Source organism: Neofelis nebulosa, chromosome 5 (genome assembly GCF_028018385.1).
Source record: "Neofelis nebulosa isolate mNeoNeb1 chromosome 5, mNeoNeb1.pri, whole genome shotgun sequence".
Taxonomy (NCBI): Eukaryota; Metazoa; Chordata; class Mammalia; order Carnivora; family Felidae; genus Neofelis; species Neofelis nebulosa.
The window spans coordinates 64907833-64919996 of NC_080786.1; the positions used below are offsets into that span (position 1 = coordinate 64907833).

Below are 12164 nucleotides of genomic sequence, written 5' to 3' on the forward strand. Positions count from 1 at the left end.
GATTTGATAGCCACACACAGTAGGTTCAGTTCATAGGGATCTCACATGAGCAATAAGAATGGTAACTCAGGATATGACATAAAGGGAGTTGGTGACTCCCTAAAGAGAAAGGGGAAGTGGGGGCTCATTGGGGAGGAGTTGAGAAGATAAGAGAGGGAGAAGAAAAGAAAGCATTCAGATATTTGGGTTCTAGCTTCTTCCTCCAGACCTACTGCAAGTGGTTGTGCAATCTCCTGCTGCACCCAGATACCTGGCCAAGGAACCAAGTAAGAAGGTCTCTCCAGGCCTTGTCTCTCCACTCACCAAGCTTTGCAGCCCGGCCCAAAGGTATATTCACCTGAGGAGTGTCATTTTCTAATTGTCACCAAGAATCTCTATGGGCTAGTCATCTCCCTGCCTACTTTTGGATCAAGATAATGAGAAATGGGGAAATGGAGACAATCAGATATGCTTAGAGGTTTTCCAGAGCAGGGGCCCTTTCCTAACTTTTTTGGATACACATTGTGATGATTTCAAGTTCCTTAGGAGAAACCCAGCTTTAACATGGCACCATCCAGGCTGGTTGGAAATAGCTGAGGAACAGGTCCAGGTGGTGAGAAGCCAGAGAAGTGCCCCTAAGGTCTCCCTTGGCTGCTATCTGAAGTTCCCACATGACCCTTGTCAGGGATGACCGAGTAGAGAGCCAGTGGCCAGCCAGGAGGTTGCTGGGGCCTGGGGTAAGAATGGGCTTTCCCCACCATGTTGGCTCTAGATGTAACCAGAGGATCTGCAGCACCAGCAATAGTCTAGGCCTTGGCTGAATCAGGAGAATGCCAATTTCGTAACCAGAGATTTCAGTGGCAGATGTCAGCAGGGTATGCCTATAACCAGGAGGGGTAAGGGCCATCATCCTGGAGGGCATCAAGGGCCTATTTTAATCCAACAGCTCTAGGAGAGCTCAAGGACCAGCACCCCCTCTCCCAGCCTCACCTCCAGGACCACTAAAAGAAGACCTGAGTGGTGGGGAGGGTATCCAGAAACAATGAATATTTACCCAAAATACACAAATTACCAAAGAGCCTGTTTTTAACTGAAAGACATTAAAATCTCTTTAACTGACAAGTTTATGCCTCATCCCAGCGGCTCGTGGAGCAGACTAGAGAGCTCCAGAGAGCTCTAAGAAATAGTTTGAAGAGAAATTTGCTAAACCTTTTTTTTTTTTTCACTTTCCAATTTGTAGTGAGTTACATTTTTGCCCCCACGGAAACATCAATGTAGTAATTGCAGCAATTGCCTGATTCTTTCCCTCTGAAATTTTTTAGAAAGAAAACACTGAATACAAATGCAGCATTCACTTTCCTACCAATCACATCCCCTGTGCATGCAGTCACCCCAAAGCATAGCGTCTAATGTGAATATGAGCAATACTATGGATCCTAAACTTCAAATAACTTGACCATTGACTACAGTAGAAAAATTGTTTCCTAATAAAATGCTGAAGAGCTCTCAAAGAATAATAAATTTAAGGGCACCTAGCTGGGTCAGTCAGTAGAGCCTGTGACTCTTGATGTCAAAATTATAAGTTTGACCCCAAGCTGGGTGTAGAGATTATTGATAAAAATAAAATCTTTAAAAAATAAAGAAAGAAATAAAAATAAAATACTGAAAAAAAAAAGTTTTCCTAAAATAGTAGAAGTCAGGAGTCTAAGTACCTACAAAGCTGTCTTCCATTCCGTAGCGGAATACAAAAAGGATGAGAAAGAGATAAACTGGGGAAGAGGATAACCCCACTTCTCGGCATTTATCCTCATTTTAATTTTGCCTCCTTATTCTCCACTTACATATTATATTCTTCCGCTTTCTTTTAAACAAAGCTGTGTTGTTTTTTTAATTTATTTTTGTTGTTGTATGATTTTTAATTTTTTTTTTTTTAATTTTTTTTTTCAACGTTTTTTATTTTATTTTTGGGACAGAGAGAGACAGAGCATGAACGGGGGAGGGGCAGAGAGAGAGGGAGACACAGAATCGGAAACAGGCTCCAGGCTCCGAGCCATCAGCCCAGAGCCCGACGCGGGGCTCGAACTCACGGACCGCGAGATCGTGACCTGGCTGAAGTCGGACGCTTAACCGACTGCGCCACCCAGGCGCCCCTGATTTTTAATTTTTTTAATGTTTATTTTTGAGAGACAGAGAGACAGAGAGAGAGAGAGAGGGAGAGGGACAGAGAGAGGCGGAGACAGAATCCAAAGCAGGCTCCAGATTCTGAGCTGTCAACACAGAGCCCAATGCAAGTCTCGAACTCGTGAACCGCAAGATCATGACCTAAGCCAAAGTTGGACACTTAACCGACTGAGCCACCCAGAGGCCCCTCTTCCAGTTTCTTTTAAAACCAAGGAATGATCTTTCTCAAACTGAGGTCAACAGACTGTCAAGGGGATCAAGTTGTTCTTGCTCTAACTCTGTAGAAAGAGGGCAGATATGAGAGCAGGCCAATGAACAACCAAAGAAAATTAAATCTGTGGATGTGTAGGGATCCAAAGACACCCCCAAAGCTTGGACGGTCCATCTTCCTACTGGACTTGGAGTCACCATATGAGGGTATGAACCCCAGTTTTGCTGTTTACTTCCTTTGTAAGTAAAGGAAGCTCCTTGTAGGAGTCCTTGAACTACTTTACATCTCCACTTTCTCACCTCTAAGATGGATATTATAATGTTTTGTTTTTTTTTTTAATTTTTTTTTCCAACATTTTTTATTTATTTTTGGGACAGAGAGAGACAGAGCATGAACGGGGGAGGGGCAGAGAGAGAGGGAGACACAGAATCGGAAACAGGCTCCAGGCTCCGAGCCATCAGCCCAGAGCCCGACGCGGGGCTCGAACTCACGGACCGCGAGATCGTGACCTGGCTGAAGTCAGACGCTTAACCGACTGCGCCACCCAGGCGCCCCGGATATTATAATGTTAATACCACCTACATCACCAAGTTGCTGTGAGAATTCAAGGAGATAACATGCATGAAATTCATATTATTTGAGGGCAGTGTCCCAAATCACCACTGGTATCACACAGAAAGTATTACAGTGCTATGCAGCTTACATACAAAGCAAGAAATAACTCTTCCTGTCCCTTCTCTCACCATTTACCTCCCCAGCAAAACAAAGAAAATTGAAGCTTCAGAGAATGTGGTTGCCAGAACCAGCATCCAAATGGTGCACAAATGAGCAACCAGCAGCTGTTCCCAGGGTTAACAAGTCCATACTAAGGAATCTACGTCATCAGTAACAAAACCCTAAGGCAAATACAGACACCCCTGGACAGGCCAGATGACAGGAGAAAATACAGGCCAGGCTCTTTCTAGCTGAGGTTCATCAACGTGAAGGAACCAAGGGGTGGTAACAAAACCCTATTACCTTTAGACCCTTGCTGCTGAAGTGCAATCTACCGACCGGCCCCAGCAGTATCACCTGGGAGCTTGTTGGAAACGCAGCATCTCAAGCCCCGCCCCAGACATTGAACCAGAATCTGCAACTTGACACAATCCCCAGGTGAGCTGTTTGCACAGCTCTGAGAAGCACTGTTCTGGAGTTCACTGGACAGAAGCATGGGAGATAGTATATGTAGTTCTCAACCTGTGTTTCTGAGTGTTCATAAGATTTCCGATGATAGAACCCCTCTGGGTATTGTTACACAGAAATCTCATGCAGGGGAACTCTACCTGGCTATTACCAAAGATTTGGATATGTAGATAAGCAAAAAGATAAGTAGCACCCTCAGGTTTTACGTCTTACTAATTTTTTCTCATGTTTATTCATTTTTGAGGGGGGTGGGGAGGGGCAGAGAGTGAGGGAGACACAGAATCCGAAGCAGGCTCCAGGCTTGGAGCTGTCAGCACAGAGCACAATGCGGGGCTTAAACTCATGAACCATTGAGATCATGTCCTGAGTTGAAGTCAGACGCTCAACTGACTGAGCCACCCAGCTGCCCCACTCAGGCTTATGTCTTAAATGCGTATCCATGCCTCGGGGATGCTTCATGCTACCAAGAGCACCTACTGAGTATCCTAGTAAGAATTTAATTTTGGACATTGAGCATTCATCCAAAAATCACTTATTGGACACATATTATGGGCAGGGTTCTATTCTTAGAGGAATAACCAAACCTGGAGTAAGTAATCTTTCCTTTCAACTTAAACTACACCAGCCCATAAAAGCCAAAATCTAGACATAATTGAAAAGCTTTCAAATGAAGAAATTTATAGAATTTTACTCTTCTGTTTCCAAAACTGAAAAATAAAGTTAACAGAAAAATAAAATTTTTGTAGGAAAAATATTAGAAACCCTAAAATATATACTTCAACTATATTTTCTCGTCAGTGCACATGAACAAGCTGGGGTCAGGAAAAGGAAGAAAAATGCACAAACAAGGAAGAAGCAGGGAAGCTCAAAGAAAGCAAAGAAAGGATGAGATAGTGAGAGATAAACAGAAGAGAGACAGGGAGGGGCGCCTGCATGGTTCAGTCAGTTCAGCGTCTGACTCTTGATTTGGGCTCGGGTCATGATCTCACAGTTTCATGGGTTCAAGCCCCGCATCAGGCTCTGTGCTGACAGTGCAGAACCTGCTTGGGATTCTCTCTCTCTCTCTCTCTCTCTCTCTCTCTCTCTTTCTCTGCCCACCCCCCCCTCCCCCACCGGTGGTGTCTCAGCCACTCTCAAAATAAATAAATAAATAAATAAATAAATAAGTAAATATCTAAAAAAGGAAGAAAAAGAAGACAGAGAGAGAGAGAGAGATACAGAGAAAGTGAGGCAGACACAGGTGCAATGGTGTGTGAGGTTTCAGACAAGTTAGAATTGCCACACCTGACACTCATTTGAGTTCATAGTAAGAGATCATTTCCTGTCACTTCCCTTTGTAAGATTCTGTACTGCCTAACTATCCATGGCTCTTTACCTCCTTATCAAATATTGTTAACTCTAAAATTGAGGGGTGCAGCAGCCCTTTTGTGCTTAGAGGTACTCAAGTATCACCTCTAATTGTGAAAGGAGGATTAATTAATTATCAACAAAAATAATTTGTAGAGTTCCGATATTTGGTGTGCTCTGTAGGACCTGCTCTAAGGACCTTGCCATCTAATTAACCATCAGTCGTCAAAGCAATGATAGAACTAAACTGGATCTGCACACTATGACAACCAGGCTAATAGTTGTCTACTCTTCCCTAAAAGATATCCAGGAATAGAGGTGACATCTCAACAAATTAATATGAAATTGACAGTTAAGGTATTCATCAGAAATCTAGAACTTATTTTATATTATTTATTTGAGAGACAGAGATGGAGAGCATGAGCAGGGGAGGGGCAGAGGGGTGGGGGGAGAGAGAATCCCAAGCAGGTATCAGCTGTCATGCTCTCAGCACAGAGCCCAACTCAGGGCCTGATCCCAGGAATAGTGAGATCATGACCTGTGCTGAAATCAAGAGTCGAACACCTAACCGACTGCACCACCCAGGTACTCCTTGAATTTATTTTAATAAAAGACCATGTTGGGCACCTGGGTGGCTCAGTCAGTTGAGCGTCCAACTTCAGCTCAGGTCATGATCTCACAGTCTGTGAGTTCAAGCCCCGTGTCGGGTTCCGTGCTGACAGCTCAGAGCCTGGAGCCTGCTTTGGATTCTATGTCTCCCTCTCTCTCTGCCCCTCCCCTGCTCATGCTCTGTCTCTCTCTGTCTCAAATACAAATAAAAACGTTAAAAATTTAAAAAAAAATAAAAGACCACGTCAAGCTGTCTGAAGTGAAAATCAATGGTTTTATTATCCATGAGCATAAAAAATCTTGCTTTTTTTCACTTGTAAGATAGAAATGTTTATTCTTCTCAAGGCTTACATTGCTTCTAGGATAAAGTAATGCAGAGAAGAGAGGCACATAAACTCATGCAGATCCAGTTTATACTTCTGCATTGTGACAGTAATGTGCAAGGAAGCAGAGACTAGTGAACTCGTAAATATAGAACAATTTGAGATTTTGCACACAAGTTATTCTAGAAATGCCAAAATACCTCGTTTACAACAAACCAAGAATTTAAATGTTGGTTGTTCCTGTTCACCAGTACACAGAAAACACAGAGTGAAAGGCTTTCACATTTCAAATAACATACACTCAGGGAGCAACAGGATTCATCTTGCTCTAAAAGGCAAAACGACTTAGTTGGTTGTGAATGGAAATAAAATATGGCTGCGTATAGAAAGCAGAAAACATAACTTTTAGGGAGATAATCTGCTTTTTAAAAGATGAGCGTATGGGGGTGCCTGGGTGGCTCAGTCGGTTGAGTGTCCAGCTTCGGCCCAGGTCATGATCTCACATGTCATGGGTTCGAGCCCCGCATCGGGCTCTGTGCCGACAGCTCAGAGCCTGGAGCCTGCTTTGGATTCTGTGTCTCCCTCTCTCTCTGCCCCTAACCCACTCATATTCTGTCTCTGTCTCTCTCAAAAATAAATAAGCATTAAAAAAAATAAAAAATAAAAAGATGAGCATATGATTCTGCAATGATGACATAGAAACTGAAGTGTTATTTCCTAGTCCTTATTACATTTCAGCTGTCCCCGAAACTAAAGTAATGGAAAATTGTATTTCTATGTACAAAGTGACTATAAATTATCCATTCATTACAGAACATTTTACCCCTTATCTATTTAGATACAATTATAGCCTTGCTCTCCAGCGTTTTAGAAAACAGGATGTTGGTTAATAAAAATTCCAGTGAAAAGTAAGTATTCATTTTCTCTGAGCTTGTCTTGCTCCTATTTTGTCCCTTATTTCTTTCCTCCTAAATTGGGCAAAAGATGTGTCCCAGTGATCTAACTTTTCTTTCTGAAATCTAGCCGGAGCAATAAATAACTCTCTAACTAAAGCTTCCACTCTTTTTATAGTCTTCTGACATTGTCATTCAGTAAAAAGTTTTATATGATGGACTATCAGATGGGCTGAAACTAGATAGATTAGTAAAATACTATATAATAGCATCTGGCTGTGATTGCACTTTTAAAAATATAGTAGACACATGCGTATTTGATCTATGTCTGCTATATATGTATATAATTTCTTCTAGACTGTGAGCTCTGTGAGGGTAGTGACTGAGCCTGTCTTGTTCACTTCTGTAATGCCAAAACACAGCATAGTTTCTAGAATATAGCAAGTACGTGGTGCATTTATTCACTCATTGGCTGTCTTTATTGAGCGCCTAACTCTGTTCCAGGCACTGTTTCTAGATGCTGGGGATATAAGATTAAAAAAGAAAGAGGGAAAGAAAGCTTCTGCTCTCGTGGTGTTTTATTCTAGCAGGGATCTACAAGCAAACAAATGAGTAAAACATATAGTCTACACTTTGAGAGAAAAATAAAGCTGCATAAGGGAGGTAAATTGAGGAGTATGAGATGCTACCAGATACTGGGTGTTTATAGCAAAAACTGCACTACCTAGGTCCTCCTACGGGGGGAGACATTCATTCCTGCCCCCTCCCCCCGACTCCTACCCGCCAGCTACCGTGAATATTGGCAGCTGACAGGTCACAGCTGAGTTCTCTCCAGGACCTGCTCTCTGTAGGAGGAAACTGCCTTGCTCAAGGTTATGCCCCTCCTGGGGGTAGCCTGCATCCAGTAACTGGCTCATGCAGTGGTTCAGATCTCTTTTGCCTCAACTGGAACAATTCTGAGGGTCCATCCCAGCTCTAATGCTCCTTGTAGGATCAGCTGAGGACTCTGTCGTCACTGCCTTAGTAGTTCGGCTTTCTCCCACTTCTCAGTGCTGCCTCCTTCATCCCCATCCATCACAGGTACCGGCCCCAAATACACTCCCCCCACATCTCCTCATGTAAATCTCAGAGTCTCAGAGTGAGCAAAGGGGAGAGTGGCATTTGGATTTTCTTCCAATTAGAGTTGTCAAATACGTACTTGGTATGTGATTCTGGAGCTCAGGGAAGAAGTGGAGTAGAGTATATAGATTTGGAAGTTGTCAGTAGTAGTTAAATCCATAGGACTGGATAAAATTCAGCCAGGAAGTAAGCGTAAATAGAGAATAAAAGAGACCCAGTGATGGATTTTGAAGCCCTCCAACACTTAGTGATTAAGAGAGATGGAAAGAAACAGCAAAGAAAATGGAAAAGAAACAGCTATTATAATAGCAGAATCGTGGAATGGCGTCCTGGCAAGCAACTCCTGGAAATGCTCCAAGGAGGAGAGAATGATTAGCTGGGTCAAATGCTACAGACGTATCAAACTGAAAACTGAACTGGTGATTAGATTTGGCAACATGGAGGTCACTGACGACAAGAGTGGTTTCAGTGAAATGGTGGTGCAGTGAAATGGTATAACAGTAGAATGTGTATAACATGTCTTAGTCAAGATTTATTCGATGCCTGTTATATTAACTGGCTATATTTATATTTCTTCCATATTTGAAAGGGTAAGTTATTTGTATTCCCAGTGCCTAGAACAAATACCTGGCATGTAATATGTGTTCAATGCATATTTTTTGAATCAATGAATCACTTGGTGCCATTTTTGTATGTACCCAAGCTTCATTGATAGCTTTTGTATGTACCCAAGCTTAATAGTATAGAATTTTTAACATGAAAAGAGATTATAATCTTTCCACCTAATTCAACTACCTCTTTTTACAATCTAGCAAGCCATAGCCTTCAGATATCACCACATAGCTGAGTTGGGACCAGAATTCAAATCTCTGAAGCTGAGTTCTTCATTTTAGCCCCTGCAACATTCTGAGATATGAAAATGTTGGCTTTTATGTAACTCTATGGACGTACAATCACCTTCAGTTCAAATTAGAGAAAAAGCAAAAAATTTTTTTTTCATGGTGTTCAAATAATTATTCACCTAATCCCTTAGTGAGATTTCTTAATGCTTCTAAATAGAGTTCATTGTGTGGGGCGCCTGGGTGTCTCAGTTGGTTAAATGTCTGACTTTGGCTCAGGTCATGATTTTCTCGTGGTTCTTGAGTTTGAGCCCTGTGTCAGGCTCTGTCCTGACAGCTCAGAGCCTGAAGCCTATTGCACATTCTGTCTCCCTCTTTCTCTCTGCCCCTCCTCCATTCATGTGTGTGCGTGCTCTCTCAAAAATAAACACTTAAAAAGTTTTTAAAAACTAGAGTACGTTGTGTGAAACTTTATGATTAAAAAATTTACTTTGTAATTCTGTATTTTTATTTGATAAAACACTAAGGGGTCTAGGAGTCTGTGCTAAGGGTTTCCATATTACTTCAAAAACCCAAAAAATTACCCTTTGGGAAAAAAACCAGCATGGGATTTAGGTTCTATTGTCTCATTCTAAGCAAAAAGTTACCTAGCCTGATTCTTTTCAGATGAATCTTTAATAGAGCAATATAACATAAACCTTACCTAAGTGATGAATCTCTAAATTCTACTCCTGAAACCATTATTACACCTAATGTTGACTAACTTGGATTTAAATAAAATTTAAAAAAAAATAAATAAACCTTATCATTCAAACAAACTTTAAAGCTTTTTCATGCACATGGTGATTCTCTCGAAAAATGATTTTAGATGAAGCATTGCGAACTGAAATAGATTTCCGTTGTACTAGTCACTTGTACTCAGAAGGGTCTACTTCATTTTCAAAGACTCTAAGTATTTAACATCAAAAACCGGACAGTAAAAGTGCAGTATTGTGAATGTCCTAATTTATTTTGTAGAGACAGATTTTGAATGTCATACTCAGAAAAACACTACTTGTGGGTAATATCATTGAACGAGGCTTTGGCAGAAACTTCAAAAAGAAACTGTCAAGTGCAGAAAAATAGAACCTAGAATAATAAAACTTTATTCTGGTCAGTTTTACTAATCTATACTGCTGATGAAGGTGCCAAAATCGAAAGCATAATTTACCTGTCCCATTGGCTAATATGTTAGAGTTTTTTTCCCTGGAAGTGTCAGATCGTCTGAGAGAAAACAGAAAACATCAACTGTATTCAGTTTGGTCATGGAGATAATGAGTAAGCATGAAGTAAGTCTATTTGCTTTGAGTCTTCACAGGCCAAGACAAAAAGAAAGGAAGCCATTGTGTAGATCATTCAAACTTCAAAACCCACCAGGGAACAAAAACAGGGTTTTAAAAATGATTCAGTGTATTTCAGTAAAATTAATTTAATTTTATTTATTTTTTTTTTTAATTTTTTTTAACGTTTATTTATTTTTGAGACAGAGAGAGACAGAGCATGAACGGGGGAGGGTCAGAGAGAGGGAGACACAGAATCCGAAACAGGCTCCAGGCTCTGAGCTGTCAGCACAGAGCCCAACGCGGGGCTCGAACTCACGGACCGCGAGATCATGACCCGAGCTGAAGTCGGCCGCTTAACCGACTGAGCCACCCAGGTGCCCCTAATTTTATTTTATTTTTAAAGTTTACTTATTTATTTAGAGAGAGAGAATGAGAGCACAAGCTGGGGAGGGGCAGAGAGAATGAGAGACAGAATCCCAAGCAGGCTCCATGCCACCAGTGCAGAGCCCGATGCAGGGCTCAAACTCACAAACCGTGAGATCGTGACCTGAGGCGAGCTCAAGAGTCGGACACTTAACTGACTGTGCCACCCAGGTGCACCAATAAAGTTTATTTTATACAAAATAAAAGATTCATTTGTAACTACCTGATGTAATTAATTCATTTGGGCCAGGATACAAAATGCACTGAATGAAACGCATTTGGGGAATAGGATATTCATCTGGCCTCAAAGAAGCATCTCATATATTCGTTATTAAGTATAATAGGAAATGGTATTTTTATGAGGGACAGATGCAAAAGACACTCACATATTCATACACATATATGCATAAATACATACCTTAAAAAAATTTTACATACTTCTCTACAACTTGCTTTTCTCAGGCAGTAGTACCTGAAAGAATTTCTAACTCAACTAGTATCTCTTTCTCTAACTTGCTATCTCTATCTTTTTCAGTGTGGTTGTGGATATACCGTGACTGTTTGAACAAGTTTCTCCATTGAGGTGCATTTTCTTTTTCCCCTCTAATTTGCCACCTCTATGGACAATGCTATAAAATAAGCATCCTTGTACATATTTCACATGTGCTGATCCTTTGTTTCTGTGAATTACCATCTAAGAATGGGGCGAAAGTGTGTCTGTATCTTACATTAATGCATTACCAAATTGCTTTCCAATGGCCCGATAACAGTTTGAGGTATTTCCACAGGAAATAGGAGATTGTTACTCTTAATCGTATTCCCACCAACAATAGATACTATTGCTCTATAATTTCCCCACTTTGATGGAGTAGAAAATGATACCTGATCGATGCTTTAATCTGCATTCTCTCATCGTGCTTCAGTTTATGCATATACTTATTTTATCTATCTATCTATCTATCTATCTATCTATCATCTATTTATTGACCATTTGTCTTTGCTTTTCATATTCTTTGCCTATTTTTCTTTTGGATTATTTGCCATTTTCTTATTAACATCTAAGATTAGCTTGCGTTATCAGAAAAATTCGTGTTTTGTCAGCTGCTGATAATTTTCTTCAAATATATTATTTTCTCAGTTCATATAATTTATGGCATCCTTGGCCAAAAATTTTACAAAATTTTAAAATAAATATATGTTGATATGACATATAGAAATATACTTTAGGATTTCCTATCTTAGTTAACAATGCTTGCCATACCCATGGAGGGAGAAAAATGATTTTTCAGTTTTCTTTATATAAGTTCTTCTCCTTCTTTGTCTAATATATACCTAGGGGCGCCTGGGTGTTTCAGTCAGTTAAGTGGCCAGCGGTAAGCTCAGGTCACGATCTTGCAGTTTGTGAGTTCGAGCCCTCCGTTTTACGTTGGGCTCTGTGCTGACAGCTCAGAGCCTGGAGCCTGTTTCGGATTCTGTGTCTCCCTCTTTCTCTGCCCCTCCCCTGCTCACTCTCTGTCTCTCTGTCTCATAAAAATAAATAAGTGTTAAAAATTTTTCGTAAATATATATCTAAATTTTTCACTTTTTATTTTTTATAATAGTTTTATTGAGGTGCAACGTAAGTGTACAATTTGTTGTTTTTAATGAATTTATACAATTGTACGTCCACCACCACCATACATTTCCAGAACATCTTCTTCACCCTGAAATGTTGCCTCTGCCCATTCAGTCAATCC

General features: G+C 40.7%; 1 protein-coding gene across 2 annotated transcripts in view; it reads left to right on the forward strand.

Moving 5' to 3' along the window:
- The first annotated feature begins 200 nt into the window (after positions 1-200).
- FNDC3B (fibronectin type III domain containing 3B) overlaps positions 201-12164 on the forward strand; it is a 409427-nt gene continuing 397463 nt past the window's right edge. For both annotated transcript variants that reach the window (XM_058730500.1, XM_058730504.1), the window contains exon 1: positions 201-327. The gene's annotated coding sequence lies outside the window, so the exon portion shown is untranslated. The remainder of the gene's footprint in view (positions 328-12164) is intronic.